Raw genomic sequence first — 20,536 nt, 5'->3', positions numbered from 1 at the left:
GCCATCTATTAAAAGTAAAGATGATTATTGACCTTTGTGTTCTGTGACCAAAGGAAGAAGAGGTCTTCTTCACATGTCTTTTCTGAGTCTTGACTGAAAATATCCTGCCCGTTGGGGTAAGACATCTGTTCTAGCAAGCCTGGCATCAGTTTTTTCCTGGGTGAGTCACACAACTAAGGCTCTGTTCCCTGGGAACTTGCATGGGACTTGACTTAACCTGTGAAAAGACTGTGTAAAATGGAAGTGGACCACCCATTAGAGGCCCCTCTGTTCCCTTGAGGAAATAAGACTCTTCCTCCTCAAGTCAACCTGTTATGGCTTAGCCTTCCCTGTGTTCAAAAAGTAGAACAGGAACCACTCTTTAGGGTCATAAAACTCATAACTAACATTTCCAATAGGAACAACCTGGGGTGGGGGGGAGGGGGCGGCTATAAGCTGTAAGAATTATTGATGTTGCATTAAATGAAGCTTCTGTTGATTACACTGATACTTGCAGCTTCACGATCACTGGGGGTCCACATGATCAGGACCCCCAGGGCCTCAACACCTGTGGCCTGGCCCCACTGCCTTAGAAATGTAGACGTCTCACTTTTTAGTCAATCTTGCCTTCATGTTTTAATACCTTAGTCTTTGTAAGTTTGTTCTCTCTTCAGGTTTCTGATATTGTCCTTCCTAAATATTTTCTCCTGAAATGAAGGCCTTCCCTGTGTTAATCCCAGGCTGCTCCACTTGTAGAGAAAGTCCCTCAGCTGGGCAGATTGCTCTCTCCCTAGAAGTAGGGTCATCATCTTCAGCTGGGCTCTTGAAGTGGAACAGCCGGGCAATCTTCTCTATTTCCCTGGTCAATTCATATTCCCATTGCCCCCTCAAAATGCCCCCAAACTTCTGACTCTCTCACCTACCTCATCAAATTGGAACTCTCCAAATCTCTACATGGACCTGCTCTCACATCTCTTTCCTTCTTTGCTCCTTGTATTTGAAAAGGAGGCCCTCTTCCTATGAAAGGTCCGTTGTTCCATAGGTTTTATCCACCACATCATGTCTCAACATCTCAGGGAACTTTCACTGTCCATTTTCCCATCTTCACGTCACCTGAGCAGCAAGGTAGCATGCCAATTTGTAAGAGGTGAAAAAGCATTCCTTGAATAAGTTACTGTAGAAATATAGTATCAGTTAATCCAGATTTCCATGTATAACCATAAACTATAGGTTGGTTCCCTTCCTACCGAATAGAACCTGAAACCAAACAAAGTAAAACAACAAACAAACAAATTCCCCTCCAACAGTGAGCTACCATAGGTCGGTCCTTGTGATCTTTCATGTTGCAGGGTGCAACCTCAGTGTTGCCACTGACACTGAAATCAGTCAGCTGACTATTGTTTGGAGTCCTCATACCCCATACAGTGGAAAAGCCCAAATGTATATTTGACTTCCATGAAATCAATGATGGACGAGCCATGAAAGAGAGAGCAAGAAGAAAAGTGAGAGCTGATACAATAATAATTTAAATATTATGAGCAATTCTGCCTGCCAGTCTCTTCACTGCTCATATGACCTACAATAGTGTTGTCAGCGAGGAGGAAGACAAATCCCTGGAGTGTGCACTACGCCCATCGTCATGACCTCGTTCCTCATCACACAGATGCTGAGCTCATCAGTATCGTCAGCATCAGTCATCATGGTGAGCCAACATCACTACCATCAGAGCCAGGCAGCAGTATCCAGGCTGCATAGTGAGTATTCAGCATCATTGTTTCCCCTGCTTTGTTAAGTGCGTCTTTCTCCTTATCTTGCTATCCCGTAATTTAATATACTGTAGAGTTGCATTTTGCATGTGTGCACTGTGTTATATCCTCTGTGTGTTTTATACATGTGTATATACATGCTGCCTTAGAGAAGCATATATTCCAAACCATATATATTCTAATCTATGTTCAATTTAAGGGATTCTCAAGGATTACTTTGAGAAAACATGATTATCACTTTGCTCTTTAATTTTACAACTTAACCCCCTACATATGTTGTGACCAACTACAACATGGAGAGAAATGCTGTTTTCCAGGAGTGAGTGAGTTATTATCTAATAATTGCACCTAAAGATGTTATCTAATTTTAAAGGATCACAATAGAAAGCAAGAATTAGAGAATAACTGGGAAAATTTTCCCAACATGAAATCCAGGAGAAAGAACTTTAAAACATATTTTGAACAAAACCTGTAGCTAACATGTTTATTTCCATCCTTAGAGAGTTAGAGTGACCTAATAACCTACCCCTAGCCCTACCCCTAACCCTAATAGTCGATCAAATCTAAAAGCCAAGAAAAGAATAGATATAATAAATTATATACAATGTTTAATCCTGTATGGAAAAAGATGTCATAAACAAAGTCAATAAACAAAAGATCAGGAAACATATTTGCAATATATGATCCAATAAAAATTTAACAAACATAACTGTATTAGTTATCTAATTCTGTAAAATAAATAACCCCTAAACTTAGCAGCTTAAAACAATACGCATTTATTACTCATAGTTTCTGTGGGTCAGGAATCCATGCATCAGTTATCTGGGTCATCTGCTTTAGGGTCCCCCACAAGACTGCAGTTGAGATATCAGCCAGGCTGTGGTCTCATCTGAAGGCTTGAATGGGGAAGAATCTGCTGCCAAGCTTATGGGAATGTTTGCAAGATTCATTTGCGGACTGTTGGAATAAGGGCCTCAGCTTTTTATGGGCTTTTGGCTGGAGGCCACCTCAGTTCCATGCCAAGTCGTCCTCTCCATCAGAGCAAGTACATGAGAAAAGCCACAGAGAGAATAATAGCAAACTGGAAGTCATGGTCTTTGTGACCTAATCACGGAAGTGTTTTCCCATCACTTTTGCTGTATACGAACCTTTAGAAGCAAATCACTGGATCCAGCCTACACTCAGAAGGGGGGAATACACAAGAGCATGAATCCAGGATATGAGATCACTGGGAGCCTTTTTGGAGGGCTGCCTACCACAGTGATATGCAAATTGCTTTTACGTATTGGTTAGAAAAAGATAACCCAATATAAATGTGAGCAAAGGATAGGAATAGGTAATTCACACAAGAGGAATCCAAATGATCATTCTGCAGGTGAAGAGATTCTCATTCTTTACAGTAGTGATGGAAATGAAAATTAAAATGGCAGTGAGAGAATCACATTAACTCTCAGATAAGACTCAGATTAGTTATAAACATGAGGAAACAGCACTCTTATACATGTATTGCTAATGGAAATATGAATTCAGTGGCCTTCTTCGAAAGCAGTATTTTTAATATCAATTAAAAATTTAAAAAGTATATTCCTTTTAACTTACAAATCTAATACATTAAATTAAAATCAAGAATTCACACACACACACACAAACCACACACACATATGCTTACTGTAGTATTGTCTTGGTGTAAAAAAACTGGAAACAAAATGGATAGCCATCAACAAAGAACTAGTAAAATAAAGTGTGGCATGTGTATATGTATTGAATAATAATATGCGGACATTAAAAAAGATGAATTAGAGGAAGAGAATGCATGCCAAAAAAAAAAAGTGTGGCGTGGAAAAAAGAGGAACAGAAGGCAAATAAAGATGGCACAAAAGAGTATAACTATAAGAACAAGCATACATTTCTATAAAATTACAGTAAAACCTCAGATTGCGAGTAACTTGTTCTGTGTGTTCCACAAGATGAGCAAACATTTGTAATAAATTTTAACTTGATAAACGAGCGATGTCTTGCAATACGAGAGTACGTGATGCTGAACGTCACATGATCACAACTGAGCCAATGGAGCTAACCACTGATGAACTGTTGGATCTGCATCGCAAGCAACTGCAAGAGGTTATGGAGGAGATCTCGTCTGCAGAGGAGGCGAAAAAGGCAGAGGACTCCCTCGCTTCAGTTGAGGTTAGGGAGATGTGTAAAATGTGGGAAACTGCAAAATTTTGTAGAAAAGCACCACCCGAATAAGGCTGTAGCAGTGCAAGCAATGAATCTGTTTAACCACAATGCAATGTCGCATTTCCGTGAAATCCTTAAAAGGAGGCACAAGCAAGTGTCATGTGTCATTGGGTAGGTTCCTTGTTAAAGTTGCACAAAAAGAAAAAGATTCCATTGAGCCAATAGATAGCAGTGGTTCCGTTAGTGAAAGTGCAAGTCCTGCACAATAACACTCTTCTCTCTTGTCTCCCTCACACCAGCCATGAAGGTTTTAAAAGGTAAGTGCAGGTTAATTTATTTTTCTTTATATTTTGTATTTTCTTTATTATTTTGTATTATATTACTGTATTGTAATCATTTGTATATGAATATTTTGGGGTTGTGGAATGAATCATCTGAGTTTCCATTATTTTCTTATGGGGAAATTCACTTTGATATACAAGTGCTTTGGATTACAAGCATGTTTCTGGAATGAATTATGCTCGCAAACCAGGGTTTTACTGTATATTTATTTGTGGCTATGTGAACAAAGAAAATAGATGGAATAAGTTTTAATGGGTTAACTCTGTATCAAGTGGAAGAATTCTGCCATATGTTTATGAGTCTAGTTTGAATATTAATCAATAACATAAAGTACACATATGACAACATAAGCATAGGAAAAGTATGGGAAAATGTGAAGCAAGTTTTTAGCATTGATTACCTGGGCTGAGTTTGTTAGAGAAAATGATGGAAAAAAAGGATAAGGAGGAAGTTATGCAATAAACAAAACAAAAAACAAACTTTTATTTACACCTAACAGTGAATGTGGTTAAAAAAGCAAGTATAATCTTATTTCTATACTAAGATAAATATATATATATATTCATACATATCAAAGTGCAAGAAAAAAATCACCAGAATGTTCATAGTGGTGGTTTCAAAATTGAGTCCAATTAATTTTTATTTTCTTTCTTATAGTTTTATATATTGACTTAATTTTTTAAAAGAGCCTGTATTATTTATATAATTGGAATGAAATGAAATTTATTTATAGATGTATACTTGACACATATGAATACACACACAAGTTCTATATAAAATACGCTATGACTGTGAATGAGCCCGAATTGGCAGACAAGATTTCTGTCTGCAGGAGAGGTGGAAGAGGGCATTTTATGTCAAAGACACAGTATAAAGAGAGACTCAGGAAAGCAAAAAAAATTCATGTGAAGGGAAAACAAAAGATCTGATTGGCTCATAGGGGATGGGTAAGGTTCTATGTGTAGGCTGGAACCAAATTTCGAAGGACTTTAAAGACAGTTCAGACCTTATCTAGTAAGCAGTGGGGAGCAGCATTTGAGTTTAAGGTAACATGATAAAAAGCTGCTGGGAGATGAATCTGGTCCTGGTGTTCTGGACAGAATGGTGAAGAGGGGCCTGGAGACAGAGAGAACATTACCGAGGTTAATTATATAGACCGGGCGTGAGGCAGTCAAGGCGGGAAGTGGGTTGTGTTGGGGGAAGAAAGGGACACGCTGAGCGCTGCAAGAAGTGGCTTAATGATGGGGTTCCTGACAAGGAGATTTTGAGGAACAAAGCATCTACAAGCACCAATTACACCAACACACTGCCCTTGTTTTATGCTTGTGTCACAGAATATATGCTGGCATTTCTGAAATAAGTAAGAATAGCACATTGTGTATACATAGACCTTGACCATTTATTAAGGACTTAAACATTTATTGTGTAGCTCTTATCTTTACAACAATCAAGCAAGACATGGAAAGAAGAGGTGATGTCCCCCTTTCTCAGGTGAAGAAGAGAGAGCTTCAAAAGGTACGAAAACTGCCCAGCCTTACATAGCTTACTATCGGCCTAAAGACTTAACCAAGATTTTCTGTTTGAATTGGTCTTCAGCTTTAGCCTTTGGAAGGCTTTCATGGTTTTTAGCGTTTCTGACAATATTTCTGATCAACTATAATATGAGCCATCAGGGTCCAATAAAATCTAATCTGTATAATGACAGTTAAACAGGAGACACTAGTTGAGTTTACTGTTAATAACTGAATGTTCACTTTCAAATATAGGGAAGCATACCAGACACAAAGAGAAAATCTACTTATGTGCTTTACATGTTGAAATTCTAGCAGTTTGTAAAATTCTGCAATAGCTCATTATGACTGTGAAAATCGTTAATTTTATGTAGAATAATTTTAAGTGTTTTAAGTGGGTTTCTAAAAATACTCAGCATTTTCTTAAAGCAGTGCACAAAGCTTCAGTTTGTGGCATTGTTTCAATAAAATTATATCTTAAAATTATATGGTATATGGTAAGAGAAGATAAGTCTTTACCTTAGTAAATTACTACTAAATAGAAAAAAAATTTAAATCCTAGGTGGCAACATCACTATTAGCAGTGTCTGAGACTAGCAGAACAGTCCACAAAAATATATATTGCTCCTCAGTTAACCTAAATGGAAAGTGACTATTTGGTATTGCAAATTTACAGTGTAATGACCATAGAAGCAATCCAGCAGCTGTCATTACCAACAATTTTTTTTAATATTTATTATTTATTTGGTTTCGTTGGGTCTTAGTTGTGGCACATGTGCTCCTTAGTTGCAGCTTGCGGGATCCTTAGTCATGGCATGTGGGCTCCTTAGTTGCCGCAGGCAGGCTCCTTAGTTGCATGCAGCTCACCAGCTCCTTAGCTGTGGCATGCAAACTCTTAGTTGTGACATGCAGGTGGGATCTAGTTCCCTGATCAGGAATCGAACCCAGGCCTCCTGCACTGGGAGCATGGAATCTTAACCACTGTACCACCAGGGAAGTCCCCAGCGTTACTGAAAAATGATTGTCCCTCTAACATAATGTCCAATTTAAAATACTTTGTCAACTAAAAGCTTTAATAACAAAATTATCATAATAATTAAATTGTTGTTGGACTAAAAGCATCCATTCTATGATGAACTGAAGTTTAGAGTAACCTTAACTTTATTGAAATTTGACATGAATGCTTATCCACAGACACTTTGTGTCCCACTGAACTAGCTACTATTACCAGCTAGTAACTGTGAGAACCAGGTTCAAACCCAGTTACTGGCTTCCAGCCTTGTGCTCTTCCCTACTAGAATACTTGCTTCCACCAGCCAGGAAAGGGATGGACACAGAGAAACCCTTAGCTTTTCACGTTATTTGCATAGTACTGTTTCTCTTATCATCAGTGTCCCCTCAAAGCCTTAGCATTAGTAGTGAGATCATGGCCAATATGAGCCACTCAGAAATATAATTTGTATTGCCTCCTGAACTTTCAGTAGCTTTCATGCCCTGAGCAAAAAAGCTCACCTGTTATGTCAGTATTAACGGACTTGTGTCTGGAACAGGAGTCGATTCTGACTTAGATTCTTACACAACAACCAACAGTATTATCCAGAATAAACTCTGACTGACCTAAACTAATTTCTTGGAAAGTGTTCTAGGTTTTTTCCAAAAAAGACTAGAGAAGTATAGGAAGTTAGCCAGCTTGGCATTATTTATCCAAGAAACCTGCCAAAATTCTGGCCGCATTTGCCAGTGTCAATATTCTGGTGTGCAAACATATTTTTGTGCAAGGGACATTATGTAATAAGCCAAAAATTAATCTTAGTCATTCACTGTCCAAGGATGGATGCTACAGAAGGAAACCCAGGTAGTTCCAGAATCAATGTACTCCATGGTCTCTGGTGAATCTATGCTTACTTGCCTTTTCCATAAGGGAGGAAAGCCCTTGGAGAGCTTGTTTGAGACAGTGTTGAGGGCAGTGGTGTGGGGAACTTCTGGTGGAACCATGTGGGGGCCCATTGTCTTCTTCACATCTTTGTCCAAAGCACTAGAACTAAATATGTGATCGAAGACCTTTTGCATTCAGCCAGGGTGGACCTTATTCCAGTTATCCTCTGTCTATATCACAGCAGCAATGACTAGAATGAAAGTCGATCTGAAAAGGTCAGTCCTAGCCCAGCATTATTAAGCAGGAGAATATCTTTATCTCTAAGACCTTATAATTTGAATTGAGTCACAAGTAGCCATATGGATGTAAGGATAATACCATACTATCGAGTCATGTCAAGACATAGCTTGATGTCAATCATGATACACAGGATGTCACTGTGAAGTGTTTAGGTTGATAATGTCTCAGTACTGTCAGTTACTGAACAGTAGAATTGAATCTTCCACTTTAATGGCAGTTTGGGCAAGTCACTGACTGGGGCTCACTGCCTTACCACCAAGTCAAGGGGTTGGGGTGAGGCTGGTCACAAATCCTAAAGTTTTGTGTGGATCAGTGAATAAGAATTTGTCTAGCTTATGTTGTTGAAAGAGGCGCCTTCATATCCACTGCCCTTCCTTCAGGCATTGGAGTAAATACAGTCCATCTCTCTCTTTATGGCTCACACTCAAAACTCAGAGACCAGAGAAGAAAAATGAGAAGTGATGGGAAAATATCTTCCTAAGGCCACAGCCTCATTTCCTTTTGGTTTGGCTCCTGGTCTTTGAGCTCCAAAGAATGTGGGCAAATATTTGTGCTTGTGATTGATTTAATAGGAATAAAAAAAGATGAAGCTGTTCAGATTGCTCTTGTCAGTCCAGAGATCAGTTTCCAACTCTGCGTTTCTACATTCTCTAATGTAATGGGCCTGCCCAAGAGACAAGAGAAAACAAAGAAGCTTGTATGGGAGATCATGATCTCTGTCAAGCCAAGACCACCCAGAGGACTAATGGAAGGACAGAGGCAAGGCAGGGTCACAGGATAAGTATTGAAAAGGATATCTACTGAGAAATAAGAAATGCTACTCTCAATGTCTCATTTCTCCAAATACTCCATCTCTTATATAACTAAAAACTCTCTTTCCCTTCATTTGTTCCACTTCTGCAGCTTCTCTTGAAACTGATCACTTGATCCTTTGCAATTTTGTATCTCGTTATGGGTCATTTTTCTAACACTAGAGATGCTACAAGCTGCAAATTCTGCCAAAGAGTGACTCATAAATCTCATTTGTATTAAAAATTTAAAAACTCATGGAGTTTGGGCCAAACACAAAACTGCTCTTGTCAGGATGTTTGAAATCCTTTGAAAATGAAGATAAAGACTTTAGGTGGATAGCATAGTGACTAAAGAAATTAGTCATAGTAATAGCTGTCACTTATTGAGGACCTACTATGTTCTTAAAAGCACCAATGACCAAGTTTCATTAGAACAACCACTGTTAAAAGATAAAAAGCTGGTCTTCAAAGTGACTTTTCAAAGTGGCTTCTGTAAGTTATCTAAGGAACTCAGGAGCATATTTGTGTGTGTGTGAGCCTTGACCCTGGTACTAGAGATGGAAATATAGGGGTTCTGAGTCTTTCAAAAAGTGGTGATGGTGGCTAGTTGATAGTGAGCCACAGAGACTATTGCCAAATTGTGGTGTGGAGGGGCTGAGAGGAGCAAATGTTGGCCCAGTTCTGCCACCATGAGCTTGTGGGTTTTCATGGCCCTTAACTTCACAGTGGGGGCTGGACTCGAGAGTCCAAAGTCAGCTAAGTCAGAGTTGGTGGATGATTGGATAATAACAGGCTTGAGCTCCAAAGAGGGCTGGCAAGGTGCCTTTTTAGGTGCTTCCAGAAACAAAGCACATTTGCCGTTTTGCCTCCCCTTTACTTCTGGAGTAATTTTAAATAATAATATATAGCATATACTCAGTGCTTGTTTTGTTCCAGGCTCCATTTACAGTAACTTACATGTACAGTAAATCCGTTACATATGAACGAGTTCCATTCCAAGAGCACATTCGTAAGTCCAATTTGTTTGTAAGTCCAACAAAGTTAGCCTAGGTACCCAACTAACACAATCGGCTATATAGCACTGTACTAAGTTTATAATGCTTTCCACATAAGTAATACATAAAAAACAAACACAAAAAATAAAGAAAACATTTTTAATCTTACAATATGGTACCTTGAAAAGTACAGTAGCACAGTACAACAGCTGGCATACAGGGGCTGGCATCGAGTGAACAGGCAAGAAGAGTTACCGACTGGAGGACGGAGGAGGTGAGAGATGGTAGAGCTGAAGCCTCGTCAGCAGTAGGATACGGAGGGCCAGCTGCAGTTTCACTCATGCCTGACGCTGATGGAATGCATGTTTGCATCTTTGAAAGTTCTAAACTCGAAGATTCGTATGTAGGGGACTTACTGTATTACCTCACCCAAATAACAACTTATGAGATAGCTAATATTATCATTCTGTATTTGCAGACATGAAAACTGTTGTTCAGAGAGATTTGGTAACTTGCCTAAGGTTACACAGTAGTAGGTGGTGAATCTACAACATCTAACTTCTGGTTACACTATTACACCCCCCTCTAAGAACAATTCCTCTCTTGCTCTACTACACTGCATTCTGTCCTTTTTCCTATGTGCCTACACTATTTCTTGTGCAATTTCCCCTTCTCTTGCAAATTAACAAGTAATTGCGCAATTTTTAAAGATTGTATTCCACTGGGAAAGGTTGGATAGATTACTTAAATGTATTGTACTCCAAGTAGAGATGCTCCCTTCCCCCAGGGTTCGGACACATAAAGTGTAAACTCTTTCCTATGATCAGGCCAATCCACAATGTCTGTGAGGGTAAGAAACCCAAGTCATCCAAAAATCCAGCAGAGTTCAATTGTAATAGATACAGTGAAATAAGATAGGTTATAATTATGACAAGAGGCACTGCAAGATCCCAAACTACCTCCTTAATTATCGGTCTTGCTACTTATCAGGGTACTAATAATGTGTGCATATTAAAATAGTTCTGGTTCCAGTGACATGGGAGATTGAGCTAATGTGCAATGTTCCCCTAATGCCATTATATAGAAATGCTGAACAAAGTAGAGTACAAAAATTTTACATTACAAAAGCTCAGGAAAGGAGAATTGCCACGTGCCAGAAATGAAGAGTGAACTCAGAGTCAGACCTGTGAGCAGCTGACTGGCTGCTTTTCTATGAGCCTTGATTCAGGGACCCAGACTCTTTGTGTCTTATGGCTCCAACATCTTCCTTATTTAATTTCCAAGGTCACTGTGCTTATTTTCATCAAGCTGATTGAGGATAAAAGAGCACAGAAGATAGCCAGTTGGAAAGTTTTGTGGGCCAGGCCTTGAAATAGCCTATACTACTTCTACTAACCTTCTGTGGAACTCAACTCACAGTGACTGAGAATGTAGGCTAGCTGTGTACCAGGAGGAGGAGGAACTATGTTTGGAGATTATAAATCTGTGTCTTGTAAGCTAAATAGCCCTACCTCCTAAACATTCTGGATAAATGGGTCTTAGAAAAAAAAGGTACAAACTCTTTAAATCTCAGTTGCTTACACTTTCGGGAAGAACAGACTGAGGAACTTTTAAATAAATAAATTAAAAGTTAAAAGTCTTTGTCTGTGGGTACATTCTCTTTTCACCTTATGATCATGGCTGTAGATGGATTCCATGTCTTTATACTTCTCTTTCAACAGGTGAAAGTATGATAGCCAATTTTACAGCAGAGGTGGATGCTTTACTTTTCCATTAAGGAGTTCTTGTATGCTTAATAAAGTTATTTCTCAATTCAGGGAAACATGTTTTCTTCTCACTGCTCAAAATTGGCATGTATTTGTTGCCTTCTGTAGAAAGCTATGAATGCATATAAATCAGGAGGTCGAAATATCTGCACATGTTTTTAGAGATAACTGAGTTCAAGTGCCAAGGCCAAATCTGAATTATAGATGTATTCAACCAGATGAAAACATTAGTTTTTGTATTTCTGAGCATTTGCTTTGTAGTTATGTCAAATAAGAGTTTAGTTTTGCGGGAAGCTTGAAGGTTGGCTTGATTTTTCTTAGTTTCCCTAAAATGTGAAGCTCATTGGCTAGAGATGTCAAATTAGGAGATAAGGAGCAAGAAAGAAGAGAGTGTGCATTTCATTTTCTTCCCCTATCTGGAAGCTTTTGCAAACTTCTCTTTATCCATGTGATATGGAAATCCTTAGGACAGCCTGCCAACCCCCTCAGGCTCAGGTAGGGACATTCACTGCTCACTGCGCTCCAGTATCTCTGCCTCCTCCCTCCCTCCCTCCCTTCTATTTATTTATTTATTTATTTTTGGCTGCATCCGGTCTTAGTTGAGGCTCGTGGGATCTTAGTTAAGGCATGTGGGATCTTTCGTTGTGACACATGGGCATCTCTCTAGTTGTGGCATGCAGGTTTTCTCTTCTCTAGCTGTGACACGCAGGCTCCAGGGTGCATGGGCTCTGTAGTTTGCAGCACACAGACTCTCTAGTTGAGGCACGTGAGCTCAGTAGTTGTGGCACGTGGGCTTCGTTGTCCCACGGCATGTGGGATCTTAGTTCCCTGACCAGGGATCGAACCCATGTCCCCTGCATTGGAAGGCGGATTCTTTACCACTGGACCACCAGGGAAGTCCTTCTTTCTTCTTTTTTTTTTTAAATTGACATATAATTGACATAAAATATTGTATTATTTTCAGATATAAAACATAGTGATTTGATATATGTATATATTGTGAAATGATCACTACAATAAATTTGATTAACATCCATTACCACATAGTTACAAATTTTTTTTCTTGTGGTGAGAACTATTAAGATCTACTCTCTTAGCAACTTTCAAATATACAATACAGTATTGTTACCTATAGTCACCGTGCTATACATTACATCCCCAGGAGTTGTTTATCTTATAACTGTATGTTTGTACCCTTTAACTACCTTCATCCATTTCACCCACCCCCTACCCCCTGCCTCTGACAACCACCAATCTGTTCTCTGATGCAATAAGTTTGTTGTCTTGAAGTTTTTTTAGACTCCACATATGTGATTACATACAGCATTTGTCTTTCTGTCTGACTTATTTCATTTAGCATAATGCCCTCAAGGTCCATCCATGTTGTTACAAACAGCAGGATTTCCTTCTTTATGGCTGAAAAATATTCTCTCTCTCTATATATATAGATATATATGTATCTATATAGCTCTATCACATCACGTTTTCTTTCTTATTACCGTCTTTACTCCTCTTCCTTGGGCCTTCCCCCTGCTTTTCTCTCTGCCAGGAGCACCATCTTTGCTAATTAGCTCCTGTTCATCCTTCACATATCAACTTAAACTTCTTACACAAGCACACAACCCCAGAAAGCCTTTCCTGAACCGTAGGTTGGGTCAGTGCCCTTATTATTATTTTTTTTAGTGACCTTATAATATATTCTGTAAAACTGGGTATGTCCTTGTAGCAATTTAGCACACTTGCAATTAATTGCTTTGTCACGGTTTTCTCTGTGAGAATATGTCTTGTGATGGGAAAGGCCATCTGTCTTGTTCACTATTGTTTCCCTAGTTGCTAGTTTAGCGCCTGGTTAAGATGGGCATCCATACATGTTAACTGAACAAATGAATATTACAGTTATCCATAAAAAGTTTGGAAAGACTTGCCTGTGTCCCTCTTATGGAACCCTATGGCTTTTTATGAGGAGAGGGCTAGAATACACATTCACAGACCTTCACAGCTGAGACCATCTCCACTAACTAGTCTCTCTCTGCTGCCGCTTGCTGGTGGCTCCCATCTACTTATAAGTGTTCCACACACAGCTTGGTGGAATGTGCAAGAGGGTGGGAAGGTATTGTCTTTGGCCAGCCACAGGCAGGTGGTTTAAGAGCTGTGGTATATCAATCCTCTTTAATTGTGCCTAGACATGTTGTTAGCATAGGGCAAAGCCTAGGGAACCAGAAACTGTATAGGAAAGGCTTGAAATCTAGAGGTAAAATTGCAGAGGGGGGCGGGGGGAGCGGGGCGATGGTCAGACTCCTATGATAGTGTTAATACTATACATGGTCTGAATCTCAGTACTGCTCTCTTTGTACATAAGGAGTAGAGCCCGTGGGTTGGGCTTCAGGGTGACTCAGGTCTAAGGACAGGCGCTGACCCCTCATTCTCCTCACTTGGCTTCCACTCAACCATCTGAGGGGACTTTGGAATCTCAGGCAAGGGATCTTTCCTGATTCTTTCATGATTCCATTTCTGTCTTCGCCAGAGGGCTTATGAAGGATTTTCTCAAGACCACAGCTGCAAAGGGGTTGTCTCAGGTCAGTGAGAAAGACGGATCCACTCCTTGGAGTGAGGCTAAATAAAAACTGTAGAGTCAATAAGGTTGCATTTTTCACAGGGATCCCTGAGAAGACTCAGGCCATCCAGGGCCACTGGAGCACCGTCAGCAACATGTGGTGTGGACTTGACCCGGGATTTCCTTACAGCTGGAGCAGAGAACAAAAGACCTCAAGAGAGCTATCCTTTCTGAGATCCACAAGTGAGTGTCTGTAATTCTGCCCTTTGTTTTCATTTAAATTTTCATTATTTGGCTTTTATGGATGACGGATGTTTCTCTGATCCTTACTTTAACTTTTTCTGGAGAAACAGGTGAATAGATTGCATGTCTTTTCTGCTAAACCTTGAAAGAGGTTCAAAACTAACCTGGTGAGGAGAGAAGGAACTAGCAGAGTCCTCGGCCAGTATGAATCCTCCACTTGGCATCTGGGCTGGAACCTTCTCTCAACCACACCCTCAGTACTATCACTCCACAGGCCTTTCCTCCTGAGTTCTACCTTCATCTATGCTTTTGCCCTGTGCCTCTTCAGCGTTCATTGGCTTTTATCATAGTATTCTGCAGAATTGCTTTTCACAGATGTCATTCTTAATATACGCTTTCTCTTAAGCTGTCTAGGAAGTAGGTTTTTTTCCATGAACTGAGCACAGTTCTAGAGCCATCTATTTGGTTGTGTTAAGTGGATGGATCTCCCCTACACCTAGAATTACCTTGCATATACCCTTGTCTTTCGTTTGTAGTGGGATTGAACGTGGTTGTATGTACATAATGCCCACAATATAATGGCATGTAACTTTTAGAGTGTCAGCAGATGGGTGGTCTGGGAACAGTAGTAGGTCTGACATCTTGACTTAATTCTCATATGTCCTTTCTTTTCTATGATCAGTTTTTGCAAGTCCTGCATTATCAATACATGAGTTTGATAATAAAAGCTGCATATATTATCTGCATTACCCATAGAAATAGAAAATTTAGAGAATAAAAACATAGGTTCCTCAAAGGTTAGGCATTGTTTCACGGAATCTTTTCAACTTCTCTCTAACACTTCCCTCTAGAATGAATTTACTGCAATATTCTGCGCAGAAACTGCTAGCCACTTCCCATTACCTAAGTTCTGCTTCTTGACCATGAGTTGGGTACATTGCTGCCCAGCTGAAGGCACATTTCTCAGCCTTTCCTGCAGCCAACTTAGGCTATGCCATTAAGTTTCAGCCAATGAGACGTAAATGTAATTGTTAAGTGGAGTTTGGGGGTAGAATTCCCTTAAGAGAGTCTCCTCCATTCGCTGTCCGGTACATAGAGGTAATTAGAAGACGAGTGGGGGCTTTCAAGAACAAAGACCACATCACAGGGATGATGATGCAGAGGCCTGGAAGGAGCCTGGGTTCCTGATGACTCTGTAGAGCCAGCTTATCAGCTCCAGACCTTTGTACTCCTTTTGTGTGTAAGAGAAATGACACATCTATCTTTGTTTAAGCCACTGTCATTTTGAGATTTTCTGTTATATATTGCTGATCCTAATCCTAAGTCATAGAACCGTCTCCCATCCACTTAATACCGTTGATTCAGGGATCCCTGGATGAGGATAATAAGTATTTTCAATCTATGGCTTTAAGGATAAAATGGCAAAAGTGAGTGTGATGACTCCAATTTCAAGAGCTAAAGTAATTGCCAAAATTCAGGAAAAAATAGACCTCAGAACCATCAACCTTATTTTCTTTATTGCCCTTTCTGTCAAGTGTAGGATTATTAAAGTCATTACCCAAGTAGAGAAATGTCCACTGCTACGTGTAGAGTCTGTAGCCTCACATCCCTCATTTCCATGCTTACACTGTCCTACTTCTTAGTACATACAAAATTAAATGGTTTGCTACTCAGTGAAGATCAGAGAACTTTTGCAAACAAAGTTTGGTTCCTGGGCTTGGACTAAAGAAATGAATTCGCGATTGTGTGCATGATTACTGGGTTCTAGAAAGGAATATTTGTTCAAATAAGAAATCAATTCATGAAACAAAATGCCGAAAGTGTTGTTTATTATAAGAATGACATCAGAGCCCTTCATTGTTTTCCAACCAGACACAAGAAATCTTAAACTTTGTTCTTAGTGGTGGTTGTTTGAATTGTGGATACTAAAGTCACCAGGATGCCAGAAAGCAAAAGACAGAGAACAGAGACTATTTCACCTTTCAGAAAGGTAAATGAAGAAAAGAGGCATATGTTCAATTAAGTATGCTCTGTTTCTTTAATATGCCCAACTCATTTCTCCTTTTCTATTTACATAGAGTTGAAATTAGAAACATTCTGTAGATCAGTGGATCTATTTTAACTGAACAGTATAAGGAGAAGATACTATATAAGGAACGTCTGGCTCCCTCTTGGTAATATTGACAGGCATTGAAATATGTTAATTCTCTTGAGTCCATTTGTCCCCAAATGGTGTTTCTCTCATTGCAAGCATATGTGGTGCCATATTATTGGCAAAGATTATCTTGTTAGAGTTAAAAACCTATAAAGAACTAAACATGTATGGAAGGAGCTTGGAATATTCTTTTTCTAGAGTGAACTGCATCTGAATTATAATAGCTACTTGTTTCATGATCATTCACTTCTAACCCAGTTCTCAATACCTCTGAAAAAATTGGCAGAACACGTCACCTTTATATCTCAGGCCACTTAATTGATCATTATAAAATTATAGTCAACTCTCCTTTCTCATTATGGAGACAAAGGGGACAAAGATAATTCCCAATTAGGATGAAAACCAAGGTGTATTCGACTATTGATTATGTGAGATGACTTAAGAAGAACGTCTATGCCCAAGGTTTGGTCTTTTCAGTGCAGCCAATGTCAACAGTCATTGTTACTCAGCCAGTGCCCAATCATGACCCCTAATCAGATACCTACTCCTCACCTCAATGTGGGGGTGCAGGAGTTATTCCAAAGCAACATAATGTAACAACAGCAATAATCATCCAAGGTAACACAGTGTGCTACTCAGTAGCACTCAACAGGCATTCTTTCAAGCCATGTATTTGCTCATTTACTCTTTACAGTAACTCTCTGAGATCCTGTTTTAGAGATAACTTCACTGAGGCAAGAGGGATTAAATAACTTGCTGAGGTCACTCAGCTACTAATGATACATTGTGATCAGACTACATTGTAGTCTGACTTCAGAGCCTGTTGTCCTAACCACTGCACACACTCTCTCTAGTGAAGCAAATAAAACAAGGAAAGCATGTTGGAGAACATTCTAGTAAAACCCAATTTCATCCTGCATGCAGCCTGCCTCTTCTCAACCTCCAGAGGTTAGTATCTGATTAACAGTTGCCCTCAGGTGATAATTCTTAAAGGGAATATTAACAAACCTCTTTGGCCATGTATTCCACTTAGGAACTTTGCTTAGTGAAAGCAAGCGTGAGTCATGCATTTAGAATTATGTCATCCTCAGATGAGTATTTGTGTATTTCTGTCCCAGTCTCCCCTCTGCCCAAGTTCAGCCCTTTTGAAAGAACGTTGGTATTTATCATTCTCTGGTAATTCTCCCATCCTCTCCAAGTGTCACTGCATGGACATGCCAAATGCATTTATCTGCTCTTTAAATATATTACCCATGCACTATATGCTAATAACTCAAGGAAATATCCTATCATCTTTCTCAAAGAGAAAAAAAAGTCTTTGACTCTGGTGTTTTCAATCTCCTGTTCTTTCTTAGTGTGATAGTTTATAAATTATTAAAACTCAACTTTTTTCCTAGGAAGGCTAAATTAACAATAAGTGGTTCATTTGTTTTTATATAGGAATAATAATTAGGTCAGCTTAGTAAATCACCAGCATAATGAATCCAGACCTGGAAACCAGCCTGACTTGACTGTCATGCATTAAACTCAGCCTCTGAAAACCCTATCTACAAGCAAAATGCTTTATAAACATTGCGTCTGATTCTATCCTTTGTTTCACAGATTGTTAGACTCCGGGGCCTTCTACGACATAGAATCTATGTTAGTCTTTTCATTTCCAAGTGGAGATAGTGAAACCCTGGAGGTATGAGTGGCTTATCTAAGGTTACACAGTTATTAGCAAAGCCAGGATTCAGCCTATGTCTCCTAGCTTTCTTCCAGGGATTTTGTCATTTCATTGTCTCTCTGGGTTAGTTTAGGGTCATAGAAAAGGCCTCTTCTGAAATCTTCAAGGGGTGTTTAGGGTGAGATGAAGGATAGGAAAGTGTCATGTGCTCTGGCTCAGGAATCTCAAGCCCAACGTTCAGGAGCTAAGACAGGCATTTACTACCATTCTCTCAAGAGCAGCTGTAGGCTCTATTACTTTGCCTTTTCTAGAATTCCCAGGAGAAGGGATGGGGATGTGTGGGAATGTAAAGCATGTTTCATGTTTCATGGTTCTACTGCAGAGACACGTTGATTAAAGATGGTACCTTTTCTCTGCAAGTCTCCTATTTTTAGATTTGAAGCTTTTGTTTTAGCTCAACTGTAGTTCTTCTCAAAGCACCCTAGCATGTGACCCTTAGAAGTCCCCCCCCCACCCCTGCGTCCCTGAGCCTATCCTCCTTCTTACCCTTGCATATTGTTAACCCCTAGGCCCTACCTCCATCTCTCGCCTTGTGAGTCTTTTGTTCCCAAATTCTGCTTTCAACTTTTAGAGCTACTCTATTTCTTAGCATCATCCCTCCCAAACCAATAACTGGCTTTCTGATCAAGGCCTAAGAAGACCGTCTCCTTGTATGTAGGCTTTGAAATCCTTCAAGTGACCTCTCTAGACCCTTACTGGATTCGTGCTATGGATGAAACCCCAACCTCTCCAACAACAGAAAATTAGAAATTCATCCATTTCCCTAGATGTCTAGCTCAAATTACCTTTAGCTTCCTTCTCCTCCATTTCTCTTTCTTTGGTATAGTAGGTGGAACACTGGGTTTGGAATAAAAATAACGGGGTTATGGTTCCAATGCAGTAATCTAGCAGCCTGAGTTCTGAGAGGGGAAGCCTTTACTCTTTTTGAGACTCAATTTCCTCATCTATGAATGAGAGAAGATGATGGCAGCCCTAGCTACTTCAGTGGATGATTATGATGTCAAATGAAATGATAGATTTCTTTGTTCATAAATCAACAAATATTGGGACCTATGCAGTATCAAGATGTGGCTATAGTCAGGCGTAACCAGTTGTGACCAAACAGATGGACTCACTGCCATCTCAGATACGGAAACTGTTTGTAAACTGGACAGCAGCATGCCATTATTATTCTGTACAAACCCCACCTCCTGGAATTTCCTTGCCCCTTCAGGCTTATTGACTACAACTCCAAGTTCCAAGGAAGGCTTGACTGACACTTTTACAACACACCTGAGAGCCCTGGGACATGTTTGGCTAGAGGAATGAAGATGCAGGCACACGGGAGAGAACTTATACAGAGGGTACCAACCCTATGTCTACTCTCAGAAGCCAGAGAGAGACGTCTCAAAAGTGCTTGCAAATGGTAGTGGGGTGGGGTGGGGTGAGGTGGCGATGGAAGCCGCCATCTGGCTTCATCTCTCAACCAGCCCAGTCTTGGCTTCATGCATTGTTCTTTGGATCCCACCTTGCTGCATGTGTCAGCGAGCACAGACTCGGGGGTGGAGGGAAGCAGCATCAGCCATCCTAACCTCCTCAATCTGTTTCCCAGACATTGCCTTTTGGTTTATCTTAGAATTACCTCGGAGAGGCTTTCTCTTTCTCTCCATTCCTGATGGTCACGGAAAGATTTTTATTTGGAAGTATGAGCATAAGAGCAGGACTTTCATCTCCCACACCCCAAATCAGCAAACAAGAGAGAGAAACAACTTAGCAGCTGTCTGTCTGTAACATGTAGTCCCCTAGGTTTTCTAATCAATGCCAGTTTCCTTGCTGCCAACACAGTCTCTGTACATTTAGACACTATATGTTGAAGATCACTTCCAAAATATAATATTACAGGTTTTCACTGATTTTCCTGAGCCCCATTTACAGTGAACCAATCTGTGTCAGCAATTTTTGGGACTCATAGCAAAAATTCAGATTTTGAGAAATATCTGCATGGAGCTAGTTATGCATAAGTTGAGAACCCATTAAACTGACTGAGTAATCTTTTCTCATTCTCCAGCTTTCTCTAGTGCCAGGAGATTCTGAAATAAACACTTAGCTTGAAGTTGATTTTGAAGAGGAGGCATCACTGCAATTTAGGGTTTTGCCCTAAATTGAAGAAGTCTATATCATTCCTTCTTATAAATAAATCCAGTACTTATCATCTGAGATCATACTTGGAGCTGATACAGATAGTAGTGACAACAGCTGATGAAACAATTTTTTTTTTAAAAAGTGGGGGTGAAAAGGTAGAGAGATCTATCAAAAGCATCCTCATGTTATAGGCTGGTTGTGAAGAATCTGGTAGCACAAAAGGTCAGAAG

The sequence above is a fragment of the Hippopotamus amphibius genome, chromosome 1 (genome assembly GCF_030028045.1).
Source record: "Hippopotamus amphibius kiboko isolate mHipAmp2 chromosome 1, mHipAmp2.hap2, whole genome shotgun sequence".
Lineage (NCBI taxonomy): Eukaryota > Metazoa > Chordata > Mammalia > Artiodactyla > Hippopotamidae > Hippopotamus > Hippopotamus amphibius.
The sequence above is the reverse complement of the archived record's forward strand: the minus strand, read 5'-3'. Positions refer to the sequence as shown.